At 38.5% G+C, this 16,973-nt stretch overlaps 1 long non-coding RNA gene across 1 annotated transcript in view; it reads left to right on the top strand.

Annotated features, from left to right (window-relative positions):
* LOC148130114 (uncharacterized) overlaps positions 1-16,973 on the top strand; it is a 91,758-nt gene that overhangs the window by 26,800 nt on the left and 47,985 nt on the right. The window contains exon 2 of the long non-coding RNA XR_015750262.1: positions 11,625-11,680. This is a non-coding gene — a long non-coding RNA (uncharacterized LOC148130114). The remainder of the gene's footprint in view (positions 1-11,624; positions 11,681-16,973) is intronic.

The following is a 16,973-nucleotide window of genomic DNA, read 5'->3' as shown; positions in this document are numbered from 1 at the left end:
AATATTCTGATGATGTCATTACATCACTGAACAAAGCTTCTGAAATCCTTGGAAGCCTGTTAAACACATGGATTTCACAGATTTTAACAGATTTAACAGATTAACAGAGTTGGAAGGGACCTTGTAGATCATCCAGTCCAATCCCCGCCCTGCCTAAGCAGGAAACCTTACACCATTTCTGACAAATGGCAGTCCAATCTCTTCTTGAAAGCCTCCAGTGATGAAGCTCCCACAACTTATTTTTATTTTATTTTTATTTTTTATTTGGTTTGTCAATTGATTACAAGATAATAAGTATAGTTATGAATACATGGATACATATAAGAAAAATAAAACAAACAATAGGACAGGGACGGTAGGCACGTTGGTGTTATGAACGTCCCCTACAGACCTCTTAGGAAAGGGGTGAGGTCAATAGTAGACAGTCTAAGGTTAAAGTTTTTGGTATTTGGAGAAGAAACCACACAGTCAGGTAGAGTATTCCAGACATTGATCACTCTGTTGCTGAAGTCATATTTCCTGCAATGAAGTTTGGTGCGATTAACCTTGAGTTTCTATTGTGTGCTCTTGTATTGTTATGGTTGAAGCTGAAGTATTCATTGACAGGTAGGACATTGCAATGTATGATTTTATATGCTGTACTTAGATCGGACCGAAGGCGGCGTAGTTCTAGGTTTTCTAGGTTTAGAATTTCAAGTCTGGTGGCATAAGGTATTCTACAACGAGTAGAGGAATGGTGAACACTTCTTGTGAAATATTTCTGGACTTTCTCAACTGTGTTAATATCAGAAACATAATGTGGGTTCCAGACTGATGAGCTGTATTCGAGTATTGGTCTAGCAAATGTTTTGTATGCTCTAGTTAGTAGTGTAATATTACCAGAGAAAAAGCTAAGTAAGATTAGGTTAACAACTCTTAATGTCTTTTTGACTATGTAGTTACAGTGGGCTCTAGCACTTAGATCATTAGAGATGAGTACTCCAAGGTCCTTGATAGAGTTTGGATCATGAACAAGGTCTTGACTATTCAGCATGTATTTTATTTTCTGAATTTTTTTGCCAATATGTAAGACAGAGCATTTATTTGTTGAGATTTGAAGTTGCCATTTGTTTGACCATTCTGATACATAGTCGAGGTCTTTTTGAAGGGTAGCAGTATTATCTGTGGTGTTGAATAGCTTTACATCATCAGCGAAGAGAACGCAGTTGCTGTTGATATGACCACAGAGGTCATTTATCTAGAGTATGAAGAGAGTTGGTCCTAGAACACTGCCTTGGGGGACACCACTGTTGACAGGTACAGAATTTGATAGGACTTCCGAAGTCTTCTGAAGGCAAGCTGTTCCATTGGTTGATTGTTCTCAATCAATCAAAATTTTTCTTCTTATTTCTAGGTTGAATCTCTCCTTGATCAGTTTGCATCCATTATTCCTTGCCTGGCTTTTGAGTGCTTTAGAAAATAGCTTGACCCCTTCCTCTCTGTGGCAGCCCCTCAGATATTGGAAGACTGCAAACATGTCTCCCCTGGTCCTTCTCTTCACTAGACTTGCCATGCCCAGTTCCTGTAATCATTCTTCATATGCTTTAGTCTCCATTCCCCTAATCATCTTGGTTGCTCTTCTCTGCACTTTTCCTAGAGTCTCAACATCTTTTTATAGTGTAGTGACCAAAACTGGATGCAGTACTCTAGGTGTGGTCTTACTAAGGCTTTATAGAGTGGTATTAGTACTCACTTGATCTTGATTGTATCCCTCTGTTAATGCAGTTTAGGATTGCATTGGCTTTTTTGGCTGCCGTCACACACTGCTGGCTCATATTTAACTGGTTGTCCACTAAGACTCCAAGATCCCTTTCACATTTAAAGGATTCAAGAAAATTACCTTGTTTTCTGTCCGTAGAGCACCCAACTCAATGACAGTTATAAAAGAATTCTTCATCTCTCATGGTATTCAGCCATATACACTGAAAGGCACAATGTCAGGCCTGCCTCCATTCAAAATTCAAGAAAGAAACCCCCCAATTCCATTGAATTAGAGAAGAGATACTTTTATTAAGTTTGAAATGATAGCAGCAAAAGCAAGGAAAAATCTCATTCAAAACAAGTGAAAGTTATACATTGAACGTCACCCCAAATGCACCTCCCTCCAGGGTCCAGCACTGAGTGTCCCATCAATGTCCAGTATTTTGTTGTGGGAAAGCTTCTCTGCAGGTATCTGTCACATATGGAATCTCAGGATGGTTGGCCTTGAGGAAGTATAAATAACTCCACTCAACAGCATCTTAATTCATGAATGCAAACCTCCCCTCCAGTTCTCATGGGACTCCTACATACCAGCTCACTTCTCCATCCCAAATGCTCATGCCCCCCTCTCAGTTTCTATGGCAGCCGAGAGCAAGCATGCTACAGAAATCCATGCTGAGATGTAGTGACACACAACGTTCCAAATTCAATTTTACACCTTATATGTTTTGCAACTTTCTCTCCTATTGGATAGCAAAACCTATATGTACTTGCTGTTTATTTATATACGACTCTGGTATGAAGACCCGAGAACAGCATGCAAGACATCAAATCTAGAAAAGGATCAAAAGCAATAAGAAACAATAACAAAATTACTCATAGCATTATATCTAGTTTACCTACACCTCAATGATCTTTCATTTTGTCTTCAAATAACATCCAAAAGCTCTCCTAGGTCACCAAAAGTTTAATAAAGAAGGAGTGACCTAAGAAAGCTTAATAATGGGTGTTGTAATGATGAGGCAGTCGAGTTGTTTGATCATGAAAAACTGAATCATGATGATTTTTATTGGAGTCTAGCCTTGCATTTATATACATTTTTAGTCATCCTCCATCACTGGTTAACTTTGGTTACTGCTTAACTTTGGTTACTGTTTAGCACAGTAATCCATACAATTAATTATCTCTAGTTAAAGTCTAACATATGTTTACTTCCTCTCTCTAATCCTCCTTTAGATTAGTGACTTTGTTTACCTGAGTTGTATTTGCTTGGAAACATTCCTTATCTGAGGTTTGCCATCCGAGATTGGAACATTCCTGCAATTACAACTCTACAAATGGGCTCCCTGTAGATGACATTTCCTCAGTGGGGTGGGGTGGGGCATCTTTGGAAGCCTTGTCTTCCAGATCTCAATAGATGGATTAACGTAAACAGAGCAGGTAATGGTGAAGATTTCTAAGCCCTAAACCAGACAGGGTTTAAAGGTGAAATCTAACACCTTGATGAAATGCCACATAGAAGCTACCTGGCAGACAATGCAGCTCTTGCTGTAGTGGCATTACATAAGATTGAAGCATATCCATAATATACTGAAAAAGCTGAAATTTCCATATAATCTTCCACTCACAGTTGTTTATTTGCTTATTTCTATTTCACATTTTTGAACCATCCAATCTTTCTCAGAAAGGGACTCTGGGCAGTGGACAATAAAAAGTTAAAATATAAAAACCACGTATAACAGTACATAAAATATAAAAACAGGGTTTTTTAAATTAGATTTTTAAAAGGAGGCAAGGATAATTGAATGCTGCTAAAATGAGTTAAAAGGTGAAGAAAGGGAGAGCTCTCACAACACACATAGAGTGAATTGCAAGAGGAGAAGGAGATTAGTGACTCTGAGCAAAGCCTCCTGTTTGAGGAACAGTTGGAAGTGACACATAAGGTTTAATTATATTATGCAAAGGTCCTCTTAGCCACAACCTTCATTGGCGGTTCAAACTGGAGACTGAATGCCTGAAGACCTTCAGATTATGTCTCTGTTTCAAGGTAAGCAAGATAAAGAAATAGAGGCAGTGGAAATTCCAGGAATGCTCTTTAATGTTGTAAAATAGGGTAACAGAATCTTGAAAGCCTATCAGAGTTTCCCTCCATGTACCAAATAAAATCAAAGGAGGGTTAATCTGAGTTTCTCACACTTTCCACTTTTTCAGTACTGAGTTGCTGTTTTGTTTGTCTTTAATGTTTCATTGTGCTCCTTCCACTTCTGAAGGTCAGATCTACATTTTTTTAAAGAGCAAATTGCAAGCCAGCTCCATCACAGAAAACACAACCTCATCCACCGTTAAAGATGGACTACCTGTGGAATCAGTCAGTCTTTGGATCCATAGCTATCTCATTGTCCAGATACTATTCAAATTCATTACAATAACCCATCAGCCAATCTTTTGGCATTGTTTTCCATAACAAGACGCGAGCAAACATAAACAATGCTGCTGGATAGCTAGCTGCAGGTGCAATAAAAAACAGAGAAGTAGCGCTACGTTGCTATTCTAAACCGCTATAGTTTAAGACTTGAACTTGGCTCTTCCTCATGTTCTATTGCACTCATTCTTTGCTTTCCTTCAACATGTTCTGCCATTTCATCTCCACACTTTGTACCACGTCTCAGATTCTCTCTCTCTCTAAAAAAAAAGTTAGATCATATGTGTTCCCTCTACATGTTATCTAAGGTATACCAATGGTTGTCATTGTGGCCCTGAACTCATCAGCTGCCTCCACCCAAGGGCAAATTGAAGTCTCTCCAAATCAAAGGACAAGAGTACTCCCATATTAATGCTGCAGTGAGCTTATACAACTCAGACAAGGATGAAATTATGTAGCAGAAAGGCCAGTACAACAACAACAATCCCAATTTGTAGATAAAGCACAAAAGGAAAGGGTTTCTCAGAGAAGAACATTTATTCTATTGGTTGATGCGTGATAGCAAAGAATCCAGAGGGGATTAATTTTGAGTTGGGGTTAGAAAATGAAAGACAAACTAAAAGAACCAACATTCCTGACTAGAACTTAATGGTTGCCATGGCTATAGGCAGGTAGTGTTTATATCAGCTAGTTTTACAATTATATTGAAACATTGTCAGCTAAGTGTATCTACTATTGTTTATTATATTATTATAAATTAATATTAAGTGATATTAAAAGTAACTTATGCAACTGAGGTCCATGTGCTTTCTGGGATACTGAATATCTGATATACTTTCAGGAATTTTCTTAGGAAAAACAACACATTTCAAATCTCTGTATCGAACTGTGGTTATTGCAAAATATATAGAGATTGTAACAGCAAAACAGAAAATATGTATGTATGTATGCATATGTGTGTGTATGTATATATGTGTGGGTGTGTATCTATACACACACACACACACACACACACACACACATATGTCACAACAACAGAACTCAGAAGGTCATCACACAGCCCATTACCCAGGTCGTTACAACACAGAAGGCTGATAGACACACAGTCAGTACCTCAGCCACACAGGTTCTTACAAAAAAGCCAACCAATCTGCAAACATCGATCAACCAATCAAGAAATAACAACACAGCCAACCAGCCCGCTTACAACAGAGCCAGCACACCACACCTCCCCACCAGTATTTATAGAGAGACGGCAGCCCCGATCACGCTTTGCTCGCACAAGCACGAAGCCGAAAGCACCAGCCTGAAGATGGTGAGTGGGACCTCGTCGAAACGTCACCAAGATACTCTCAATCTTACACGGGAAAAGACCCGAACATGCCAAAACCTGCATATATATACAATACACAAGCCTGATGATGGCAGATGAGATTCTGCCAAAACGTCACTACAACTTTAAAAACACAACTATAATGACGTGGGAAAATACCTGAACAAAGCTGAATACCATACATACATACATACATAACATACATACATACATACATACATACATATATCACAATTATGCATGGTTTTGCCACTCAGTTCTGTTTGTGGGATCACTGCTTGGGGATGCTTATTGATATTCAACAATTATATGCAAAGCAGGATATCATAATCATCATCCATTACTATAATTATTATGTCAACCATTATAAATAAGTCTTTGATATGCCTTTATCATTTTGACCATTATGATTTATGTTGAGACGCATGCAAAATGTAGCCACATCCCTAGCGGTGTCCAAACAAAACAATATTTCAATAATCCTGTCTTGTACAAGGAACAAAATCTGTAGTGATTTCTGATGACTGGACTTTGAGCTGGAAAAAGGGCAAGATAGTATATTTATATTCAAGTTTCTCTACATTGTCCTATTGTCCATTATGGAATTGACAGGAAGATCTTTCATCTGCTCAGGAATGATTGTGTAACCTCGAAACAACCTCTCTGTCCAGAGTTATCTTGAAGTAAGATGGGTGGCCTATAAATTTTATAAACAAGCAAATCAAGAAACAAACCTAATGTCAGCCAGTCTGCTGCCTTGGAGAGGGGATCAGTGGATTTTTTGAATCAAATACTTTTTCACAACATTTCCCGGCCTGGCTATTGCTTGCCTCTGCTTGCCTAACTACTAAGGGTTTGGACTAAACGGATTGTTTCAATTTGCTGCTTTGCACGCTTTTGCCACAGATCTTGCCTAAAGCTTGTTGCATTCAGTTCTCTCCCAGTAAAAGTACCTTTTCTCTGAATCTATGGAGCCAAGGGTTTTTCCTTTCCTAGGAATTGGACAGAGGCAGCACCAACACCTACTTTTCCCTCTGTCACTGTGTCTTAGTGTGGAAATGGAAACTATTGCCTTTGAATCATTTAGTGGTTTATCCTGCCTGAAAAAACCTCAGTATTTATATTGCCCTTTACAGTTCTAACTCTACCTAGACCAACTTCTTTTGATTGAGGAATATCCCAATGCATGTACATTCACACAAATATGTTTCATTCATAATGGTCCTCATCCAATAAGGATTTTAAAGCAGTTCATTCGACATGCGTTCATTGCTTTAAATAAAGTTGTCTGGATCTCCATTTTTTTTTGTGGGTTCGGTTCAATAAGCACAAAGGAAAAGGCAAACCGGGCCTTTGTAAAACACCACTTAGAACACAGCTGAGGAATTTGCTTCTCGAAGGGCATATGAAATATTCAGCTCAAATTATCTTGTACACAAATAATGTATAGAAACATCTGACACATGTGGCCTATTTTTTCCCTAGTAGTCTACCATGTGATGGCAAAGGGAAATGGAACCTAGAATGCCAAAAAAGAAGGATAAAAGAGAATGAACAAAAATATGACAGAAAAAGGAAAAAGAGAAGTATGATATGGCAGAAAATAGTAGCTTTGCTCTTCAATTTTATTTGCTTCAGGGTTACTCAGCACTGGGAAGTGATAAGATTCCAGAACATTAATTCTGAGGAAATGTGGACTTTAGGAGAGAGAAAAAATAGAGAGAAAGCGCTCTATCAGTGACTTCAACACTTTCTGGTGTTGATCCTATTTAAGAAATATGCTAAGAAACATATTTAGAAATATGAAATAAGAAATAAGAAACAGTGTGGCAAAGAACCACAATGTTCTGCTATATATAATGGGGCTGATAAGCTACATGAAGGTACAGGAACCTTGAAAACTTCCTTAGGCATTCAAAAACCAAATCTTTAGTGCAAAGATAGTGCACTAATATTTTTCTTGGCAAGATAACATGTTTATGGTGTTTCCGAATAGTTAAGCAAGCGCACTGGGGGTGCTGCCACCCAGTGGCCTGGCTCTCACATTAGCAAACTTGATCCAGTGATGTAAATGTGTACAGGTAGTCCTCAATTTACGACCATAATTGAGCCCAAAATTTATGTTGCTAAGTGAGAAATTTGTTGAGTGAATTTTTGCCCCATTTTAAAATTTTTCTTTAACATTTGTTAAGTGGATCACTGCAGTTGTTGAATTACCATGTTTCTCATATAATAAGGCCGGGTCTTTTTTTTTTTGAGCCCCGAAAAAAAAATGGCTAGGCCGTCTTTTCGGGGGTGACTTAATTCCCCCCCCTTGCATCTTCAGGCGGGCGGCGATGGCTTGGATGTTGACCTCGGCATTGGTGGGGCACTTCGTATCGGGGTCAACGCAGGCAGCACCATATCCGGGTGTGCAACAAAAGTACTTCCTAATGGCAAGCCCCCCACCATTCCCCCCCATTTCGCATGTTTTAATATAGGCCTTAATTTGGGGAGAGGGGCTTAATTTCATTTCATGCCTATAAAACATGCTGGGACTTCCTATTGGGGGAGGCCGTATTGTTGGAGAAACAGGGTAGTAACACAGTTGTTAAGTGAATCTGGCTTCTCCATTGATGTGTTTTCTTGTCAGAAGGTCACAAAACGGGATCACATGACCCAGGACACTGCAATCGTCATAAATATGGAGCCCTTGCCAAGCATCCAAATGTAAATCCTATGACCATGGGGATGCTGCGATAGTCGTAAGTGTGAAAAATGGTCATAAGTCATTTTTTTCAGTGCCATTGTAACTTTGAATGGTCATTAAGCAAACTGTTGTAAGTCGAAGACTACCGGCATAAGGATTCCTCATCAGTTGAAAAATCATTTCCTAAAACTATTTCCCCAACTTTACTTACTTTACAGTAATATTGATAATGATGTGTTTTTAAAATGGAGTGCTTTTCATTAAAGCGTGATCGTGCTTTAAAGTGCGATTGTGATTGTGTAAAATACATGAAAGGGACGTATTCCTTAGTTTGGTGAGCTAATTAGCCAGTGAGTTGCAATGCTTTTGTCTGAATGATTGCAGACTATAGCCATACCATCTTCTTCAGGGGTGGGATTCTACCAGTTCACACCGATTCGCTAGAACCGGTTGTTAACATTCTAAGCAGTTCGCAGAACCAGTTGTTAGAAGAAATTACTGGCCTAATCCTGTAAGGAAGGCAGGAAGGAAACATTCTGGTGTTGCTTACAGAAACTGCCTCTCTATTAACCCTGATTACATTCTTGGCAGGACTAGACTTCCTGTCTCAGGAACATCTCTGGAGTTTTTTTCCCTCCTTTGCTGGTACTTTGCTTGTATGGAGTGATCATTCAAAGTTACAATGACACTGAAAAAAGTGACTTATGACCATTTTTCACACTTATGACTGTTGCAGCATTCCCACAGTCTTGAGAGGCCAGGTGAGGAGATGCATGCCTTGATGTGAGTGATATTGAGTTGGCCACGCCCAGCCAATAACATGACCACCAAGCCACATCCACCCAGTCACATGACCACCAAGCCATGCCCACCACCAAAGCCACACCCACTACCTAAGCCACGCTCACAGAACCAGTTGTTCAAAAATTTGAATCCCACCCCTGATCTTCTTCCACCAATTTCAGCAGAATGTTTTAAATAAGTGGATTTAAAAAGTGAAATTAGGAGGGGGAAGGAAAGGAAAAAGGTTTTTTCATCCTAGTTGGATGTCCCAAAGGTGCTTTTTCAGGAAGCAATAGGATTTTCTTGTTTTTTTTCTTTTGAAGACATTTTGCTTCTCATCCAAGAAGCTTCTTCAGCTCTGACAAGATGGTGATGAATGAAAGGATTTATATTCCTTGCAGACAGCTAGTCATTTGCATCCTTTTTAGCAATTTCTGATAAAGGATGAAGGCCATTCCTCCACTCGTGACTTATAGTTTCTTGGAGCATTACCCAGTTGTCGTTGAGGTGATATAAAGCCTTCCCTCATTACTGCTACATTGACGCCATAATTGTTGGATCATAGCATAAGTCATTAGTAAGGGCCCTTAATTTCCCCGGACCCTAAGAGCTAGAATAAAGCAATGGTATTGAATCACACCATTTGTGGGAATTGGAGTGGCTGGTAGATTCGCCCTTTATGGATTGTACTTTGATCAACCCAGTTAGAGGAAAGAGTAAAATGCTTCAGAAGTTGTTGGTATTTCCTTGCGCTAAGATGTTCACCAGATAAAAGTATTTACTCAAGCTGATCAATGATCTTTTGCCGAAATATTGGATTCTGAACAGTTTATTTTATTAACTACTGTTCAGCTTCAGTAGATACGTTGTAATTCATCTTCTATTTAAGCTACCTGTACTGGAGGCAGATTTCACTATAAACAATTTTTTTTTTAAAGTATTGATTTTTCGATTTCAATAGGTTAAAAGCAAGGAAAAAGGCAAGTAGTGTGAGAGGAAAATTAACAATGCCTTGTTATTTAAAGATGACTCGTCTGCACAGAAATACTTCGGACTTTGGTAGAAATACTGGGACCCACATAATCTGCTTGGAAACAATAATGCTTTTCTCCATGGAAGAGAAAGGAAATTGATTTCACAAATCATTTCAAAGCTTGAGAATTTGGAAGAAAAATCCCTATCAGGTGATGGCATCAAAAACAGCAATAATTATGCTATGCTCAGGTGGGTTTTCTAGAGTTTCATGCAGCTCTATCATATAAATGCAGAATAGTTTAGACACAATGCTGCAAACAAACACCTAAATAGTAACATTTAAAAATGAGACATGATTGTAGATTGTAGGGCTGGAAAATTTATCAAGACAATTTGTTTGCCTTACTGAGTACCTGTATCCCACAGATGAAGAGTAGAAAGGCTTCTGTCTTCTGTAACGTATTTCGTTTCTTTTTCATTAGAATCCTGTACAAATTGGCTTTAATGTCTATGTTGTCTAAATAGCCAGCTGGTACCAAAGATTCAGTTTAGTGCAATGATTAAAGCACAAGGCCAGAAACCAGAAGACCACAAGTTCAGGTCTTGCCTTGGGCACAAAGCTAGTTAGGTAACCTTGGGCCAGTCATATTCTCTCTGTCCTAGGAAGGAAGCACGGGTGGGATTCTACCAGTTTGCACCGATTCGCTAGAACCGGTTGTAAACATTCTAAGCAGTTCGGAGAACCAGTTGTTAGAAGAAATTACTGGCCTAATCCTGTAAGGAAGGCAGGAAGGAAACATTCTGGTGTTGCTTACAGAAACTGCCTCTCCGTTAACCCTTATTACATTCTTGGCAGGACTAGACTTCCTGTCTCAGGAATGTCTCTGGAGTTTTTTCCCTCTCCTTTGCTGGTACTTTGCTTGTGTGGAGTGACCATTCAAAGTTACAATGGCACTGAAAAAAATGACTTATGACCATTTTTCACAGTTACGACTGTTGCAGCCTCCCCACAGTCACGAGAGGCCAGGCGAGGAGATGCGTGCCTTGATGTGAGTGATGTTGAGTTGGCCATGCCCAGCCAGTCACATGACCACTATGCCAAGCCCATCAACTAAGCCACGCCCACAGAACCGGTTGTTAAAAAAAATTGAATCCCACCCCTGGAAGGAAGCCATGGCAAATACCTCTGAAAAATCTGGAGAAGAAAACTTCAAGGTGTAGTCCAGGCAATTGCCAGCAGTAAACAATGACTTGAAGGCACACATACACATACAGATGTACACATACACACACAAATAACCAGGCAGTAGACAGAAGTGAGTTAAAACTTAGACAAGCCAATAAATCGTTTTTCAAGAAAAGTTCTAGCCCAAATGATAAATCCTTTTTGGTCTTCTTTCCCTTAGGGATCTGATAGCCAATTTAGAAAGGTGAGTGTTATCAAGAAAGTAATTCTCGTGTTTCTGTTTCTAATCTTTCAAAATAACAAAGCCAGAATACACATTTAAGATTTGTTAAAAGTTTAAAAAGCTACCCTAAGCATGTATTAGGACTGCACCTTCCAGCGTTCAAGTTGCTGGCTGGGATTTTGGGTGGTGCAATCTCAACTGCCCAGTTTTTAAATAACTGGAACGTTCATTTCATAATTGCCTTAAAATTGCCTTTGTTTGTTCTCATTGCAGTTAATATTCTACAATCTACTATTACTTGAAGCTAGAAAATGGCTGGCACTTCACTGGTGAGTCATGGTCTACCTTGATTCCCACATCCTATACTGCTTTTTGATAGCTACAAAAATAGCATCTAGCTTTCATTGCAATCAACATGCTGGGTGGGGTGGGGGACTTCTAGGCAAGCTTGTGCTTGCAATGATTAACCATATGTCTGGCTAGACTAATCAAGGTTAAAACCTAGCATGCTGTGCGATTACAACCTACATATGTGACACATGCACAAATGTATCCAGCTATGTTTGATTTTGTCAACAGGTTACAGAAGGATGAATTAGATAGAAACATTTCCACATATCTTTGTCTTTAGAATTCCTTTCTGGAATCAGAGTGATTATGCTTTTAGCTGAGATACTCTGAATTAATACACTAGCATGGACAAACTTTGGATAGCCATACTAAATGTTTTTGTTGGAAGACAAATCTAACAGAGATGCAAAGTTGAAAGGCAACAGGATTCTATTGTGCACAATCTTCTTAACTCCTGCAGGCCTTGGCATGTAGGGAAAATGCTTAGATCACTAAGAACTAATCAGCATTCTCATCCAGTTGACTGATAAGAGACTTCAAAAACTTTCTCAGTTCCACCCCTTAACTGTTGCAGTTCCTAAAGCAATTCTGTTTGCGGTTGCCCACCCATTGCTATTTTTTCAGAAGTCTAGGTTCTCCTCTATTTTAAGTAAATTGGTAAGTAAATTGCGTACTACAGTCTCCTAAAAATAGTACTTATGGGATTGTCCTGAGAGCTAAGGGGGCTATTTTCCTTTTGCTTCTGCTATAATTTTGCAATTGCCATGAGCTACCATAAAGAACCAGGTATTTATGCTCTGGGAGAGGGAAAAAGTGCAAAAGGTAGAAGTATTCTGACTAGATACAGTGATCGTTTCAAGGCAGATTCAAACTTGCAAGAATGAACAATCTGGTTAGGAGAGGCAGGAAATTAGACAAGTGCTATGTTGTCTTTATGAGTCAATCAGGTGATGATTCAATAGTTCTTTGATAGTCATAAGATGAAACTGATAAGTAAATATTAAAATTTAAAGCTCTTTTCTACACACCCAGCAATGTGCTTTTGTTTTTTCCTTAAGACTAAAGAAAAGTACTGGAAAACTATTGTCTCTATAGCATTCCTTTTGCTGCACCTCTGAAATGAGACTGGCTGAGAATGAGGGTTTTGCAATAGGCGGATTAAGACATAAGACATAAGAATTTATTTGTCATTACACTCGCAAGCGGGTGCAACGAAATGAGGTGCTCTTCCACAAAGTAAAAACTGGACAAACACCACTAAAAAGAAAAAAATTAAACTAAACACAACCAACCATACAATCATCTCTATGCAATTTAAAAATGTAAATACCCCATTACTCTCAGCCATTTAATTCCACAAAAATCTGATGACCCTGCATTCAAACTCAAAACTGCACTTGGATAAAAACTGTTCTTAAATCTGGTCGTCCTTGTTCTTAATACCCTAAATCTCCTTCTCGATGGTAATAGTTCAAAGAGCTGATGTCCCGGATGAGAGGATAAGGGGATAAGGAACACATGGCAAGGAGGGGGACCTGTTGGGCATGCCATACAAGTGGAAGATGGCAGTGGGCTGTCCAGAGGTACTAGTAGGAATCGCAATCTCACGAAAAACATTCCATAAAGTTAATACTCTCCTTTCCGAGCACAAAAATGGTTGCAAGGTGGGTTTTGTTTTCACCAATATTTGAAGAAGAAATAGCCTCAGAGCAGTGGTGGGATTCAAAAAAAATTACTACTGGTTCTGTAGGCATGGCTTGGTAGTATAATCCTAGATATAGCTATTTGGAAGTAAGTTTATTTATTTTTATTTTTCACATTCCTGAACTGCCCATCTCCCTCAAAGAGGTCTGTTCTGCTTAATTTCCTGGCAGTGAAACACACTGAACATGTTCATATGAGACACCAAGTGAAATTTGATGCTTATCAGGCCAAGGGCATTCCATTAGTTACCTGGCATTCTGGCGGATGATGTCACTCGAAAAGCTGCAGAACTGCATTTCCCTAGGTCGTCCTTCCAGGATGCCATTCATAATAGGCAATCTTAAGACCAACCAATGGGTCCCTAGTCACTTCTCTGAAGTTCAAGAAATGCTACAATAAATTTGCTTTTAAATTATTTTTCAAAGAGGACAAATAATAAAAAAGGAGTTGTTCACTGAGATATTTATGCCAAATTTTTCAGTAAAACTGTTTACATGGTTACTGAACTACAGACTAGCCAACCCCAAATGCAACCAAAGTGATTATGGTTCTGCATATTGTATGAGTACAAAATATTGGATTGAGAAAAATAACCTCTCTCACACACAGGCAAATAATCTCTCTCACACACATGCATATGCACAATGTTTGCAAAAGAGCATGCTTAAGTTATGCTTTTTTGCAAACACTGTGCATATGCATGTGTGTGAGAGAGATTCCAATCAAGAATATTACCAGAATAAATCTTAAGGTTCTTCTTAAAGCCTTGATAAGTTATAAGCACATAAATAAATAATATCAGAAGATATGCCTCTATAATATCACATGGGATAATACACAGTGTTATTTCATTTTGCCATGGATTCCATTACAATTTATATTAAGGCTACGCTGTTTTTCCAACATGTTATATAATGGTACTTCAGATAATTAACAATTAGAATTAATATGTTTAAATTTAGCATCATCATCAAACATTGCTTTGTCTGTAATCCCTTATGAAGCTGTGATTTATTTGTCTCTATTATATGCTCCAGTCATCCATTGTAACTGTGATATTTGTATTTTAGTGGCTTTTGAAGTTGCTCACACTTCATTCTCCTTCAGTGAGCTTAAAGAATAATCCATTGTTTTGTTTTATTTGTACTTCTATATTACTCACGCTCTGATTTGTGGATTTAACAAAAGTAGCACAATAAATGCTCTTACCCTGTCTTGGTATCATGCTTTCTGAATAATTACTTTAGCCATGCTTTTTATAGGATTCTTATTGACGTCCTTTTGACTTAAGTTGTTTGTCTTGACTGCCTGATGTTCACCTTCCAAGATGCAAGGAAAGTCCATTTAAACGAATGGTGTTGCATTTATCTTCATAGCTGAAAATACTGTTATTAATCATAGCTTGAATTCTGAGATCATGGAGAAGACAAGACGCGCAGCGAAAGCTTTCTTATCCTTTCTTCCAGTCTTGTATAAACTCAGGAACTTTCCAGTTTACTTCCTCTATATCATCCCAAATTAATTATTTCACCTGGTTCAGCGTTTATTTTATAACCAGAATATCTCAGTGGCAGTTTTAGGAAGTGTAATTACTCTAATAAGCTGTTTTGAAATAAGGAGACAATTAAATTAAAGCTTCCATGCCCACAGGGAGCAGGAACAAGTTATTAAGAGCCAATCCAGGATCATTGTGATATGGTAGCAGTCGAGAAGCCCTGGTTACTGTGATAGAAACAAACAAACGAAAGGGATCCCAGAGGATATAGCCCAAAAGACTGCTCTCCAAGTATTAATTCCTTGCTTAAGTGCAAGCATCCAAAGTAAAGTATCCCAAAAAAGTCTTCCAGCCTCCAGCTGAATACAGTGGAGAGGGGCTCGGCTCAGAACGCCCTAATTCCAATATCAAACACCTTGTGTGCTTAAGACATATTTCTAGCATTGAACCAGGATCATCCTTCCCTTTACTTAAAGCCATGAAGTGTTGACTTGTACTTTGGAACACCATGGAACAAACCCCTTGATCTCCTTTGTGACATCTTTTCAAGTAACTGAAGAGTGCAATCATGCCATCCTGTGTCTGTTTTTTCTCAAGACGAAGCATCTCTCACTCAAAAGACATAATTTCCATTCCTCCATTTTCTTTAATTCTATGTGTTCATTTGTCAGAATCTGGTGCTCAAAATGGCCCAGTAGTTGAGATACTTTAACCAATGAAGAATAGAATGGAATGATTATTGGCCAAGTTATTAATTTAAACCTTTAGAACTAGACACTTTTGTGACTATTTTAAGAAGTCAAAGTTTATATTGCTGAAGTCTCAGAATGTAATCTTATTTTTCCTTACATGAGAAAAAAGAAACTGAATTTAGAGAAATTGTTTTATAAACATTCAACATGCATAGAAATACATGGCCATTAAATCTATGTTGATTTCTAGAAGGAAATGTCTTCTTTTGTTTCCTCTGTCCCATTTTACAGAGTTGTTCTATACCTATATCCATATCTCCATGCCAATAGTTTGCCAACACTGGCTGCTAAATTATAGATGTGGTTTTTTTTTCAAAATTTCTTTATTTCTTCTGGCCTTTGTATAAGTAATTTCCTTTAAAGCATAATCAGCAGCTACTCCTAGAAATTAGCATCCATCACACAGGTCCATGAAAACTGTCATTCCTTGCTGATGAATAGAGGATGAAGTTACAATTGCTTTTTTTTACAGCACAAAAGAAGGAGCCATATTCCTTGGCAGGCACTGACAGACATTGGCAAGACCAGAAACTGATGAAACACAAGTAACTTAGCAGATGATCACAGCAAGCCTTGCCGTTCATTTCTTTAAACCCAAGATTAACCATTTTCTGTTGTGTTGTATCTCCAGGTTTTGAGTTTAGTGTCAATGTAGTGATCTTGGGACTGCAATGCAGAACAAAAGAGATGCTGTAAATGAGACAAAAAGATTCTCACGCAGAGGCAAACTTTCTGTGTCTTTTTTGGGATAAATGATTTCTAAAAGTTGTTAAAAACTATACCCGTTTTCCCTATCCCCTGAGATTTGCTAGTCTAATGAATCTTCATTCTGACTTTGCAAACAGGTGTTGTCACCCAGGCAGAGAAGCTGGAGCTTCCTGAAAAATGTTTTTGCCATAGTGCATCATTCATGAGCTGAAGAAAGGTTGTTAGGAAGGTGGCTTCTGTTCAGTTCCCATGCCCACCAAGTCCATGATCACTCAGCAGATACCATCTACAAAAGGTCCATTGTGGAGATATGCTTTGGCTCCATAGTTACCACACAAAAGAGACAAGTGGCATTTTCAGGAATCCCACCCCCCAGCTTTCTTGGCGTATATTGCAGAGTTTTAAAACACACTGATTTCTATTTCGTTGTTGAAGCCATGTGTGCAATTGTGCAACAAGCACAAAATTAATCCCCATGACCAAACTTTTTCCTTTATACAACAAAGGGTTCTACAATAGTTCAGCCACATTTGACCGCTAATTGATTCTTAGATTTTTTTATTATAAAGAAATGTGAACCTCACCCCTAGTGATAACATATTCGACATTTAT

Source organism: Notechis scutatus, chromosome 6 (assembly GCF_049901735.1).
Source record: "Notechis scutatus isolate UNSWTSFEM ecotype Mainland chromosome 6, rNotScu1.2, whole genome shotgun sequence".
NCBI lineage: Eukaryota > Metazoa > Chordata > Lepidosauria > Squamata > Elapidae > Notechis > Notechis scutatus.
This window is presented reverse-complemented; position numbering and strand designations above follow the sequence as displayed.